Raw genomic sequence first — 15,214 nt, 5'->3', positions numbered from 1 at the left:
ACGTATCAGTAGATATCACAAAAATCTTGAATTACACACAAAATTCATAATGCACATCCGAATATTCACAGAAAATATTGAAACAGTTATCGTCAATTATAATACAAAAATGAAGTATCTACCGCGAAATCAGGTGGCCTGGGTTCGAATCCCGGTCGGGACAAGTTACGTGGTTGATGTTTTTCCGGGGTTTTCCCTCAACCCAATATGAGGAAATGCTGAGTAATTATCGGTGCTGGACCCCGAACTCATTTCACCGACATTTTGACCTTCATCTCATTCAGACGCTAAATAACCTAAGATGTTGATACAGCCTCGTAAAATAAACTACTAAAAAATAAAACAAAATAAATCGCTGATACCTATAGATTTCTTGTAGGCCTAATAAACAACAGAACAAACAACTGTTTGATAAGTCATAGCTCCCTCAAACTCTCGAATTTCTGTGGTGAACTGAAGTGCCCTGATACTTTTTTTGCAAGATTTCTGACGCAATTACCAATCTTAAATTTAAATTGTTGCAGCAATGATATTTCTTACTTACATAGTTACAAATGGCTTTTAAGGAACCAGCAGGTTCATTGCCGCCCTCACATAAGCACCCCTTCAGTCCCTATCCTGTACAAGATTACTCCAGTCTCTATCATCATGTCCCACCTCCCTCAAATCCATTTTAATATTAATCTCCCATCTACGTGTCGGCCTCGTCAAATGTCTTTTTTATTCCCGTCTCCCAACTACCACTATATGCATTTCTGGATTCGCCCATATGTGCTACTTGCCCTGCCTATCGCAAACGTCTGGATTTAATGTTCCTAATTATGTCAGGTGAAGAATACAATGCGTGCAGTTCTGTGTTGTTTAACTTTCTCCATTCTCCTGTAACTTCATCCCTCTTATCCCCAAACAGTTTGCTAAGAACAGTATTCTCAAACAGCTTCAATCTCTGTTTTTTCCTCAAAGTGAGAGTCCAAACAAAAAATTAAAAATGACCATCAAATAGGAAAAAGTTCAAATTATACAATCCATACCCTTAAGAATAAGGTCTACATGTATCTTAAATAGTATAACCAGGTCACTGACAGATTGTGTATCTGTGTATGCCTTGTGTAGGGATGGGGAAGGGTGTGTATCGGTTTATGTGTAGGTCATAAAGAAATGCCGTTCCATTTAGTGAATTAAATTATTAAATATTCAGGCCAGTATAACTGATTCTGTGACAATAGGGCTGTGATTTCGTTCCAGGGGGGGGGGGAGATGAGAGTCACTACTCAAAAGTAGAAATTAAAAATATATATATTATTAAACACACAGTTGGTTGTGCAAACTTTTCGGATATCAAAGCGCACTTAAACGTTAATATGAGTATAGGAAAATGTATTATTTTAATAACAATTATTTTATATTTATTTTCGAAAATTGAAAAGGGTCACCTATCTGATTATGGCTCCTAAGTCGTTTCATTGCAAAAACTAATAGAAAGCAACAAGAATTTACAGTAGCAGCAGCAGTGATGGTAGTGGCAGTACTCCTCTATCTTCCCTCTACTGCAGCAATACTTGTATACATTGCTCTTGTTTAAAACATTCTCGGCTACAATCTAACTAATCCTCCTCTACTATTTATTGCTACATTTCATTACTATTGTCCCTAATTTTCTGTCTATATTCAAGCTTTTATATCTCTGACTAATATTCACTACCGTCAACTGGGGTTACTTTACACACTTTTTTTGCTTATTCGTTAAAATAATTGAAGATTATAAAGTTAGATACACAAATTAATTTTTATGTGAATGTTCCTGGTTAATTTGAGTAAATTTGAAAATCTAGTGGTTGTACATATGCATTATGACACACTTGTAAATAAATTAAGCACGTGTGTAAAGTTGCCCCGTTTACAGGGTTACTTTACACACATATTTACTTTGCCTTATAATCGAGTATTCTGTCCTATATGGTCCATCATTGCACTGTTTTAAGTACTGGGATTGGAAAGGTAAAACATTTCTGAACATGACGTGTTTCGCAATTTATTAGCCCACTACAGTTAGCACAGTGGGAACAAAATGTATAGGTAAATTCCTGAAAATGAAATATTTTATATAAAAGTAAAGAAATGTAATAACAGTACAATAAATGGTTATATGCTGTTCATGAATGCGCTGCTACATTGTGATTTTCCTGGGAAGGTGCTGTAGGAAGCCTTTCAGAACCTGGTGACGGTCCAACGGTTGAGGGATAGCGTCATGCTAACCACATGACTATACTGCTACCTACTGATAATAGTAATGATAATAATAATCTACAAGTAACAACCTTGTCTGTTTTGAAAGTCATTTATTTTCCCCTATCATTGACGGGAATCGATCCTACTACCATTAATAGTGACATTATATATCATATTAAAAAGAATTTTTATTTTTAATAAGTGTCCATAAACACTTCACATCTGTGTAAAGTTGCCCCGTTCAGAGGTACATTAGGTTATTATCATTCTTGTTTTCCCTCTCGCAGGATAGCACATGTAACGAAAAACTGATCAGGCAGTCCGAAAGCTTCATAATTTCATACAATACTAGTCAACATTGAATGTGTGAACTGAACTGTTCAGTGCAACACAAAGTTTTTACACATAAAAAAAGAGTAAAAATACTTGCCTCGTGAAATTCACCAGCAACAATGGTGTATAACAGCTTTAATAATGGCACACACTTCAGACTACTACACACATGTGCTGTTGTCACACAGAATCAGTTCCACGGAGTTGCTACACATTGTCTGTAATTTCCTGCCATCTAAACATTTTTTCTAGAAATGTGTAAAGTTACCCCCCTTGTGTAAAGTATACCCGGTTGACGGTAATTATCTATATTCCACTTTTTCATTTACATTGCAATATTACATTATTTGCTCTACTTTTTACTGACCTTTTCTCAGAATTTTACTCTTGCATTCATTCAGTGTTCAGTATTCAATACTACAATGTTTCTATAATATGATATGGTATGGTATGTTATAGTATGGTATGGTAAGGTATAGTATGGTATGGTATGATATGGTATTATATGATGATACGATATGGCATGGCATGGTATGGTATGGTATGGTAGGTTAGGGTAAGGTACAGTACAATATGATAATTGTATTTATTGATTGATTTCTTTATTTATTGATTTGTTTGTTTGTTTGTTTCATTGTTTGTTTGATAATTAGTTTACTAGCATATTAGTTTATTAATTAATTTATTCGTTTATTAATTAATTTATTAATTTATACATTTATTTATTAATTTATTAATTACTAATTAGATAATTAAAGTATTTACTTATTTATCTACTTATTTATTTATTTAACAATTTACTAATTTATTAATTTAATTATTAATTAATTAATTAATATATTTAATTATTTATTAACTTATTAATTACTTTTATAATTTATTAATTTAATTAATTATTATATTTATTTATTTTATATTTATTTCCTTACTTATTTATTTATTTCTTAATATATTAATTTATTACTTTATTTATTTATTTCTTAATTTAATCATTTATTAATTTATATAATTATTAATTAATTAAGTTACTAATTTTATATTTATTTACTTATTACTTATTTATTTATTTCATTATTTATTTACATATTTACTTATGTATATATATTTATGTATTTAATTAATTCGTTTGTTTTTTATCTATTTATTTAATTATTTATTTATTAATTTCTTCACTTATTAATTTATTCATTAATTTATTTACTAATTTATTTATTGATTTATATATATTTAAGTTAATATTTATATATTTATTTACTTATTAATAATAATAATAGAATAAATGCGCACAAGTCGTGCATAAGGTAGTTAAGCTACATCAGATACAGATTGAACTTAGCACTCTGTTGCTCACATTGTTTGTGCTCAATGTTCTACCGAGGATTTCCCTCTAACTGTTCACCTTGTTCATTATTCACAGAATTCTACCAGGGATTTCATTCGTTTTTTGCATTTGGTTACGTGGTATCGGTCACATGGTTGCTCGCGCAGTTCACACACACAGTTGTTCCCAGGTTCGTGGAAGCACTTAGTCCTGCATATTTTGTGGTGGTATCCATGCACCGCTATTGAGTTCACTAGGTGTCGGAGATCTTGATTTGCTTCGGTCCAGGATCTGTTTGTCATGGCTTCTGTTGTATAAAAATCCAACCATATGTCCCTTCTCTTTTTCTCCCTTTCGTGTAGAAGTTTCTTTGAGTTGTCGGTAGATGGGAGCCTCATACGTAGGTCTTCTATGAAGAAGGGTTCCCTGGCGAGTTCGTATGCTAGCCTCGACTTTGTGTATTTGGAGATACCCAAGGTGGCTTTCAGAAATCGTGACTTCACTGCTTGCAGAGTCATTAAGTCTTTTAGGCTCATCTTTTCCCAGATAAGGTCTATTCTGTTGGTTGCGATGGGAACTATTTTTGCGTTGAACAAGGCCATGGCGGTTTTGAGTGATATTCTGGATATCGCCTGGATGTCAAACATGGCTTTTGTGGCTGCTGCTGCTCGGGATTTTATGTGTATTCTAAATGACCTGGCGGTGGTTTGCAGAGTTAGACCCAGGTATTTGAAGCTGTTAACTGTCCTGAGAGGTTCTGATCCTATGTAGATTCTGTCCTCCTTAGCTTCTCGGCCTCCGTTGCGGAATGTCATCTGTACCGTTTTCTTCATGTTAATTTCCATTTTGTTTTCCCATGCCCACTTCTCAAGTTGGTTGGTTGCTCTTTGCAGGGTCTGTGTGGAGTTCGATCCGATGACCATGTCATCTGCGTATATGTAGACTTTGACTTCCTCCGTCTCTTGTTTAATCATCTGAACAACATCCTATGTGGCAATGTTAAAGAGTAGGGGGCTTAATGGGTCCCCCTGCAATACGCCGTTGGTTTGCCTTATTGTTTTCGATATGGTTTCGTCGTCTGTGATCTGAATGACGTTGGCTGTCAGCATATTATGGATCAGCACTGTGAGTTTATCTTTTCCTTTTATTTGTTCCAGCTTCGATACTAGAAGGCTTCTGTTTAATTCATCAAAGGCCTTCGTATAATCTACGAAGACTGCGTGGAATTTTCTTCAGGTGTGTCTTAGTGTCATCTAGCAGGTTCTTGATGGCATGTAGTGTGCTCCGGCCTTTTCGGAATCCGAATTGCTCTTCCGGTATCTTGTGTTCTACTTCCTTGGAGATGCGTTTTGTGATTATGCTTGTGAGTATTTTCAGTATGCTTTTCTCCAGGGCGATGCCTCTGTAGGAATTCGGGTCCATTTGGTCGCCTCTCCCTTTGAATAACATTTTTATTGTCGAGAGCCTCCATATATCTGGTATGTTGCCCTTTTTTAGGCATAGATTTAACATATCTGTGATTGCTTGTGGTATTAGGTTTGAGTCTTTGATATGCTCGTTACATATCCGATCTGGGTCTGGAGTCTTTTTCTTTTTCAGAGACATTATTGTCTCGTGCACCTCTTCCATCGTGAAGGGGTTCGTTCCGCTAGGTGTATCCCCGCAGTGATCGGTTCATATGCTGAGGTGGTTTTTTCTATGTTGAGAATGCTGCTAAAGTGTTCTTTCCAGATTCTTATGTCCATTTTACCGCTGCTCTGAGCTCTTCGCGGCCTCAATGCTATGTACGGGTCCTTTTTGGCTTCCTCCACCATCTTAGTTTCTTCCTGTTCCATGTACATGCGTTTGGCCTTCAGGAGGTCTTTGTATTCTTTCCTGTTTTGGCTGTAGTATCTGAGGTCTTCTGGGCTTCTACTGGATCTTGCCGTATGCAGCACCTGGAGGGTGGTTCTTCTTTTTCCATAGCATTTTTTGTCGAACCATTTCTGTGCTCTTCTTTCGGGGTTGTATACCATAGCAGACTGAATGGTTTTTTCCAGTGTGATGGCTGCCAATTCAATATCGTTTTCTTTTATGTGGTTTGCAAATTCTCTCCATTCACTTGTCCTCTGGCTTAGTAGTTGTTTATTTAGCTGTCGTGAGGTTTTGGTAGCTGTGATTTTTACTCTGTTCTCCACTTTTGGGATGCGGAAGTTGGCCACGACTGGGCAGTGCTTCTTTAGGGGTGTTTCATCTGCTGTGTAACAAACTTTGTAGTTATTGAGCGAGATGTTGGGTCCTTTGAAGAAGATTAGGTCTATGGTGCTACATCCGGAGTGTGCGAAGTATGTTCGTTCGTCTGCTTTGTTGGCAAGGGTGAAACCTTCTTCCGTCATCATGTCTAGCAGTTCGTTTGCTCTGTGACTGGCGACGTCTAGTCTGCAGTTCAGGTCCCTGGCTATGATGATGTTTTGCCCTGGCGCAACGTGCCTCAAGGCGGTCATGATGGTTTCTATTATGTCTTCTATTGGGGTTAGTGGCTCTGTGTATATGGCTATTACGGAGAGGTTTTCGAAATTCATCACTAGTGTGTCTTGATCCTGATGCGTGCTTAGTAATTTTCCCATTTGAGGTTTGAAGAAACAGGAGGTTCCTCGCTTTGGCCGTCGTCTTGGACCTTGCGTTGCAGGTATGTGTTGTGAGTAGAATCCGTTTATTTCTAATGTTTTAGTTGCCAGAGTTTCTACGAGGACTATTATGTCATGTGTGTGCAGAAAGTTATTAGTGTTAGTGCTAGGGCGCTCTTTATCCCTTCTACATTCCACAGAAGTAGACTAAACTGGTAGTCTGGCTCCTGCTCCCTGTGGCCGAAAAAGCCAATAGCGTCTTATGACGACTCCCTCTGGCCACGCCTCCGGTGTGTTGACTTTTGTTACATCTGTCAGAGGGATCACCACTTTGTATGCCTTAAGTGTGCCTCTTGATTGGAGTTCTTCGCATTCCATTACGTTGGTTACATGTAAATTTGTGAGATGTCTTTTAACTGCTTCCTCGGTTGTACTGTGGTGTAGTTTCCCTATGTATAACCAGGCTCTGCGTTCTGCGGCTTGCAGTTGTCCTGGTTGCGATTGTTGGTTATCATTCTCATTTTCGGGTTTTCTTGTACCCACGGTTGTTGTGGCCTTCATTTTCGCGCTGTTTTCCTTGGGCGTTAAGGGTTTAGTGACTACAGTTGTCCATAGTTCTTTGTCTCTCTGTGGTTGCTCTTGAGGTGTTTGCATCTGAACGATTTTTTTTATCAGCCGTCAGTTTTGGGTTTGTTTTGTTTGTAACTTCTTCTCTTATCACGTTTCAGATATTACTCGTGAAGCTATCCATCATGTTTTTTAGCATCTGTGTTACGTTTTTAGTGATTTGTGTTCCATTTCGGTGACTGAGTATGCTATGTGGGTCTGTTCTATAGGTGTTGTCTGGTGGGGGAAGTCCTTTTCATCCCCAGTCTCCTGGCTGACGTGATTACGTTGCTGTCCGGTAGGCGTCGGTAGTGACTGGTTTCCGCTGGCAGCTTCCTGCGCAGGGGCCGGCAGATGTCGCTATTTGTCCCTTAGGTCGATTCTCGTCTCCCTCCGTATTTGTTGCTTTATCTATTCCAACCTCATTGTGAGGCCTCTTCTGAGCCTTAGTTCTATCATCTAGGGCGAATTGTAATTCATTAAAACTGTTTCTAATGTCACATCTTTGTGCATGGCTTCCTTTGCTCATTTCTTCATGTATCCGCCTTCATCAGCGATAATCTCTAGGTGTATTAGTGCACTTTCGAGACGCGTATTAGCCCCGTCCGCCATCTTGCACATCCATATTTATTTTATATTTATTGCATTATTTATTTATTAATATATTAATTAATTTAATTATTTATTTCTTAATTTAATAATTTATTAATTTATATACTTCTTAATTAATTCATTCATTAAATTATTTATTTATTTAGTTTTCATTTCTTTATTTATTTACTTATTCATTTATATATATATATATATGGGTATTTATTTCTTTATTCATTTATTCATTTTTTTTTCCTTTATTGTGCTAAAACAGCATGTTCCATTGCATACAAGCTTTGCAATACTCACGCTATGCTTATGTTACATATTTGATAGTTCGAAGTTGATATTTATATAGCAGTACACTATTGCAATATACAGAGTCGGACTGTGGGCACAAATAACACTCCAAGCGAATCCTATCTACTTAACCTCCATTGGTCACTTCGAAATTGTGTGAGGCTATTTATTATAGTGGGAGACTCTCCTCAATTGGAACTATTATCTCACAATGCTCCAGATATTACAATATCACAATGCACAGGTTAATTAATAAGTACTTACACGCTTCAGTTAATATGTGTATCTATTTCAGTCAGGCACTTCTACTGCGTCCATATCCATATTTATTTTATATTTATTGCCTTATTCATTTATTAATATATTAATTAATTAATTTCTTACTTTAATAATTTATTAATTTATATACTTCTTAATTAATTAATTAATTAATTAAATTATTTATTTACTTCTTTATGTATTTATTTATTTACTAATTAATTACTTAATTTATTTAATTATTTATTTATTTATTCATTTACGAATATATTTATTTCATTATTTATTTACATATATATATATATTTCTTCAAGTATTTAATTACTTGATTAATTTTTTAACTATTTATTTACTGACTTATTTATTTCTTTCTTTATTAAGTTATTCATTTATTTATTTATGTGTGACTGAATGAATTGATTAATTAATTTATTTATTTATTTACATATTTGTTTATTTATTTATTTATTCATTTTGTTATTTATTTATTTACTTACTTAATTATTTATTTACTTACTTATTTATTTATTTATTCACTTAATAATTTATTAAATAATTTATATACTAATTTATTTATCCATCTACTTATTAAGTTATTAATTAATTCATTCATTTATTTATTTAATTTATATATTTATTTAATATTTATTTATTTACTTCTTTATTTATATGTATTAATTTATTAATTCTTTAATTTAATTATTAATTACGTAATTAATTAATAAATTTATCAATTTATGTATTTATTCATTTCTACTTTATTTATTTACTTCCTTATTTAATTATTTAATTCTTAATATATCAATTAATTAATTAATTTAATTATCTATGTATTAATTTATTAATGTATTTATTAGTTTATTACTTTATTAATTTCTTAATGAATTAATTAAATTACTTTTTATATATTTACATATATATATTCAATTAATTATTTATTTATATACTTATTTATTTATTTAGGTTCTTAATTAATTTATTTATTTACTTCATTATTTATTTACCAACTTATTTATTTATTATTTATTTATATACTAAATCACATATTTATGTGTTTATTTATATATTCATTTATTAAATTAATTCTTTATTTGTTTACTTCTTTTTTTATTTATTTACTTATTTATTTAAATATTTATTTATTTATTAAATAATTAATCTTTATATAATTACTAAATTAATTATTTATTTACGTACTTATTTATTAATTTATTTAAGTGTTAATTATGAATTAATTTAATTATTTATTATTAATTAATTAATTTATTATTTCATTATTTACTCATTATTTGATTAATGAATTGATTAATTAGATTTATTTATTTATTTATTTATTAAACACTTCCTTATTTATTTATTTATTCACTTGTTAATTTATTAATTTATTTATTTACTAATTTATTTATGTATTTATTTATTTATTTCTTTATTTATATTTATGAATTCATTAATTAATTAATTTATCACTTTATTTATTAATTTATTCATTAATTTATTTATATATTTGCATATTAATAGATATATTTATTTAATTATTTATTTACTTATTGATTTATATACATTTATTCCTTTATTCTTAAATTCATTTATTAATTTCGTAATTAATTAATTAATTTCTTAACTAATTAAGCAATTTATTTACTTCCTTATTTATTTATCTATTTATTTACTTCATAATGAATGAATTTATTTATTTATTTATTTATTTATTTATTTATTTATTTATTTATTTATTTATTTATTTATTTATTTATTTATTTATTTATTTATTTATTTATTTATTTATTTATTTAAAATTTATTACTTTATTAAGGTATTAATTAATTAAATAATTAATTAATTTAATTATTTATTTATATATATGTACTTATTTATATATTTATATATGTTCATTTTGATTTATTTATTTACTCATATGTATTTATTTATTTAATTATCTATTAATTTTTTTTTATTTTATTGTGCTAAATCAGCATGTTCTATTGCATACCATAATTTGCAATATTACATGCTGTAATATATTTATATTTATTTATTTATTTATTATTATCAGTTTATTTATTAACTTTTATTAATTAATTTATTAATTAATTTATATATTTATGTTTTTTAAATTATTTATTTACTTCCTTATTTATTTATATACTAACTTATTTATTTATTTATATACTAACTTATTTATTTATTTATCCATTTCCTAATTTGTATATTAATGTATTTATATTTATATATAAAATTTTTTTATTAAATTAGTTCTTTATTTATTTACTTACTTTTTTATTTATTTACTTATTTATTTTCTTATGTTTTTATTTACTTAATTTATTTATTTATTTACATATTTATATATATTTATTTAGTTTTTGATTTAAATATTTATTTATTTTATATTTATTTTTTTTATTTCTTAATTTAATAATTTATTAATTTATATAATTATTAATTGATTTATTTATTTGATTTTTTAATTACTTATTATATTTATTTATTTATTGATTTACTTATTTAACTATGTATGTATTTATTTATTTAATAAATTGTTTACATTTTTATTTCTTTATTTATTCATATATATATATATATATATATTTATTTCTGTATTTTATTTATCTTTTATCTACATATTTACTTAATTATATATTTAATAATTTATTCACTTATTAATTTATTAATTAATTTATTTACTCATTTATGTATTTATTTATCTATTTATTTAGTTATCAATTTATATATTATTTGATTAATTAATTAATTATGTAATTATATATATTTATTTAATATTCATTTATTTATTTACTTATTTGTTTATATACATCTATATATTAATATTTACATATTTTTTAATTTATTTATAATGTCTTAATTGATTAATTTCTTATTTATTTATTTATTTATTTATTTATTTATTTATTTATTCATGTATTTATTCATTTTTTCATTTATTTATTTACTTGATTATTTATTTCTTAATGTATTAAGAAATAATTAATTAATTAATTACTTAATTACCTAATTAAATTATTTATTCCAATATTTATTTACTGATATATTTATTTATATATTTATTTTATTTACATATTTATTTTTCTATTATATATATATATTTATTCATTAGTTATTTATTTATTTCTTTACTTATGTCTTTATTCATTTCTTAATTTAAACATTTATTAATTTATATAATTATTAATTAATTTATTTATTTATTTCATTTTTTTTCTTTACTTATTACTTATTTATTTATTTACTTACTCATTATGTATTTATTTATGTCTTTAATTATTTACTAATTTATTTATTTATTTATTTAGTTTCATATTAATTAATTAATTAATTATTTTATTTGAGTATATATTTATTTATTTTTTACATATGGATTTCTTTATTTATATATATATTTACTCAGGTATTTTATTTATTTATTTGTTTTCTACCTACTTATTTGCTTACTTATTAATTTCTTAATTTATTCACTTCTTAATTTCTTAATTTATTTACTAAATTATGTATTTATTTATCTATTTATTAAGTTATCAATTTAGTTATTAATTTATTTATTAATTGATTGATTAATTAATTTATATAATTATATGTTTATATATATTTATTTAATATTTATTTATTTAATTATTCATTTTTGTGTATATAAATATATTTATATTTACTTATTTATTTTTTAAATTTCTTTGTTTATTAGTTTATTTATTTACTTATGTATTTATTTATTTATTTATGTATTTATACATCTTCTCATTTATTTATTCACTTGATTAATTATTTATTTACTTCTTAATGGATTAATTAATTTATTTATTAATTTATTTATTTATCTATTTATTAACTTATTAATGTATTTATTGATTTATTACTTTATTAATTTATTACTTAATTAAATTATTTATTTATATATATATTGATTTTGATATACTTATTTATTTTCATATATTTAATTATTTATTAATTTATAAATTTATATATGTATTTATTAACTTTTTATTAATAATTTTATTTATGTATTTAATTAACTTATTTACTTCCTTATTTATTTATTTAGTTATTCATTTATTTATTTAATAATTTATATATTTATGTATTTATTTGTATATTTATCTATTTATTTATTTACTTATTTCCTTCTTTATTAATTAATTAATTTATGAGTGAATGAATTAATTAATTTAATTGTTATATATTTATTTATTTTATTATGTTTATTTATTTATTTATTCATTTTTTATCTATTCACTTATTTATTTATTTATTAATGTATTCACTTATTCATTTATTAATTTATTTACTAATTTATTTATTTATTTATTTATTTATTTGTTTATTTCTTTATTTATCTATATATTTATTATGTTATTAATTTTTTTATTAAATTATTAATTTATTTATTTATTTATATATGTATATTTATATATTTGTTAATATTTACCTATTTATTTATGTATATTTATGGATTTATTTTTATATATTTATTCATTCCTTAATTTATTTACTAATTTCTTAATTAATTAATTAATTTTTTATTTATGTACTTATTCATTTTTTATTTATTTATTTACTATTTATTTATTTATTTACTTGTTACTATATTATTAATTGATTTATTAATTGATTTATTTACTTATTTATCTATGTATTTATTAATGTTTAATGCATTTATTAATTTGTTACTTTATTAATTAATTAATTAAATTATTTATTTATTTATTTACTTATTTATATAATCATGTACCCGTATATTTATTTATTTTCATTTCTTTATTTACTTATTTATTTTTCCCTTTATGTGCTAAAACAGCATGTTCCATTGCATACAAGATTTTCAATACTACATGCTATGTTTATGTTACATATTTTATAGTTCATAGTTGATACTCATATAGCAGTACATTATTGCAATATACAGAGTCGGTTAAAATAGATATTACAATACAAAAATTAAAATAAATAAAAATTATCTTCTCTACACAATATATGATCATCTAGCCAATTATAAGTTTTATGCATTACAAATCCACAATTAATTAATACATTACAAGTACACATTACAAATCCACAATTAAATTATCCATGTACTATATAGAATCAATCCGCTCGCCATTTACAAAGCTTATGCCTAAATGCATTATAAGAAAAGTTTTGTACCAGTGTTGCAATATTACATACTATGTTTATATTATTAATCGAATTTGATATACGTAGAATAGTTCATAGTTATCTAGCAATACACTATTGTAATAGATAGAGTCAAATTTAAATTATACCTTACAAATCCAAAAATTAACATATGTTTTACAAATCCACAATTTAAATTGTACCTTACAAATTCACAATTTAAAATATTATACATTACAAATCCACAAATTTAAAATATGCATTACAAATCCACAATTTAATTTATACATTACAAATCAACTAATTTAAAAATATGTATTACAAATCCATAATTTAAATTGTACCTTAGAATTTCACAATTTAAATATTATACATTACAAATCCACAATTGAAATTGTACCCTTCAATTCATAATTTAAAATATACATTACAAATCCAAAATTTAAAAATATGCATTACAAATCCACAATTTAAATTGTACCTTACAAATTCACAATTTAAAATATTATTCATTACAAATCCTAAATTTCAAAATATGCATTACAAATCCACAATTTAAATTGTACCTTACAAATTCACAATTTAAAATATTATTCATTACAAATCCTAAATTTCAAAATATGCATTACAAATCCACAATTTAAATTGTACCTTACAAATTCACAATTTAAAATATTATACATTACAAATCCACAATTTAAATTGCACCTTACAAATTCACAATTAAAATATTATACATTACAAATCACAAATTTAAATAAAATTTTCTACTCTGTACAATGGATGATAAGCTAGCCAAATATAAGGCTTATGCTTACATACATTACAAGACAATGTTGTACATGTGTTTTAATATATTTATATGCTATTTTTACGTTACATACATGTTCACAGTCATTTAACAATACACTATTGCAATAGACGGAGTCATATTTGAATTGTACATCACAGATCCACAATTTAAAATCTTATAATTGTATGCTTGTTTGGATTCATGTTTACAATGTGTTGTACTTATTTGTATTCGTGTTTATAATGTGTTAAAGTCTATTGATTGTATGAATGTTTTGAATTGTTTGTAGTGTTTCAAAATGAGTTGATCTTGATTAATTGATTTATTTACTTATTTATCTATTTATTCATGTATTAATGCATTTATTAATTTATTACTTAATGAATTAATTAAAATATTTATTTATTTACTTATATATTTACTTATTTATATATTCATTTATATATATACTCATTTATTTATTTACTTAATTATTTATTTTATTATTTGTTTATATATTTAATAATTTATTAACTTTTCTTAATTTACTTATTTATTTACTATGTTTTTTAATTAATTTATTTACTTCCTTATTTATTTATTTACTAACTTATTTATTTTTATTTACTAATTTATATATTTTTATATATATTTATATATTTATTTATTTATTAACTGATTTCTTGTTCTATTTACTAATTCTTTATTTACTGATTTATTTACTTATTTATTTATTTATAGCAATAAATTAATTAATTTATTTATTTTATATTTATTTAATGCTTTACTTATGTATTCATTAATATATTTATGAATTTATTTATTTATTTTTTAATTCAATAATTTATTAATTTATATAAATATTAATTAATTAATTAATTTTTTTGATTTCTTTATTTACTTATTACTTATTTATTTATTTACATACTTATTTATGTACTTATTTACTTCTTTATTTATTTACAAATTAATTAATTTATTTAGTTATATATAATAATTACATAATTATTTTATTATGTTTTTAAGTATTTATTAATATATATAATAATTTATTTACACATTTGTTTCTTTATT

This window comes from Periplaneta americana, chromosome 15, assembly GCF_040183065.1.
Source record: "Periplaneta americana isolate PAMFEO1 chromosome 15, P.americana_PAMFEO1_priV1, whole genome shotgun sequence".
NCBI classification, from domain to species: Eukaryota; Metazoa; Arthropoda; class Insecta; order Blattodea; family Blattidae; genus Periplaneta; species Periplaneta americana.
Note: the sequence above shows the minus strand (reverse complement) of the source record.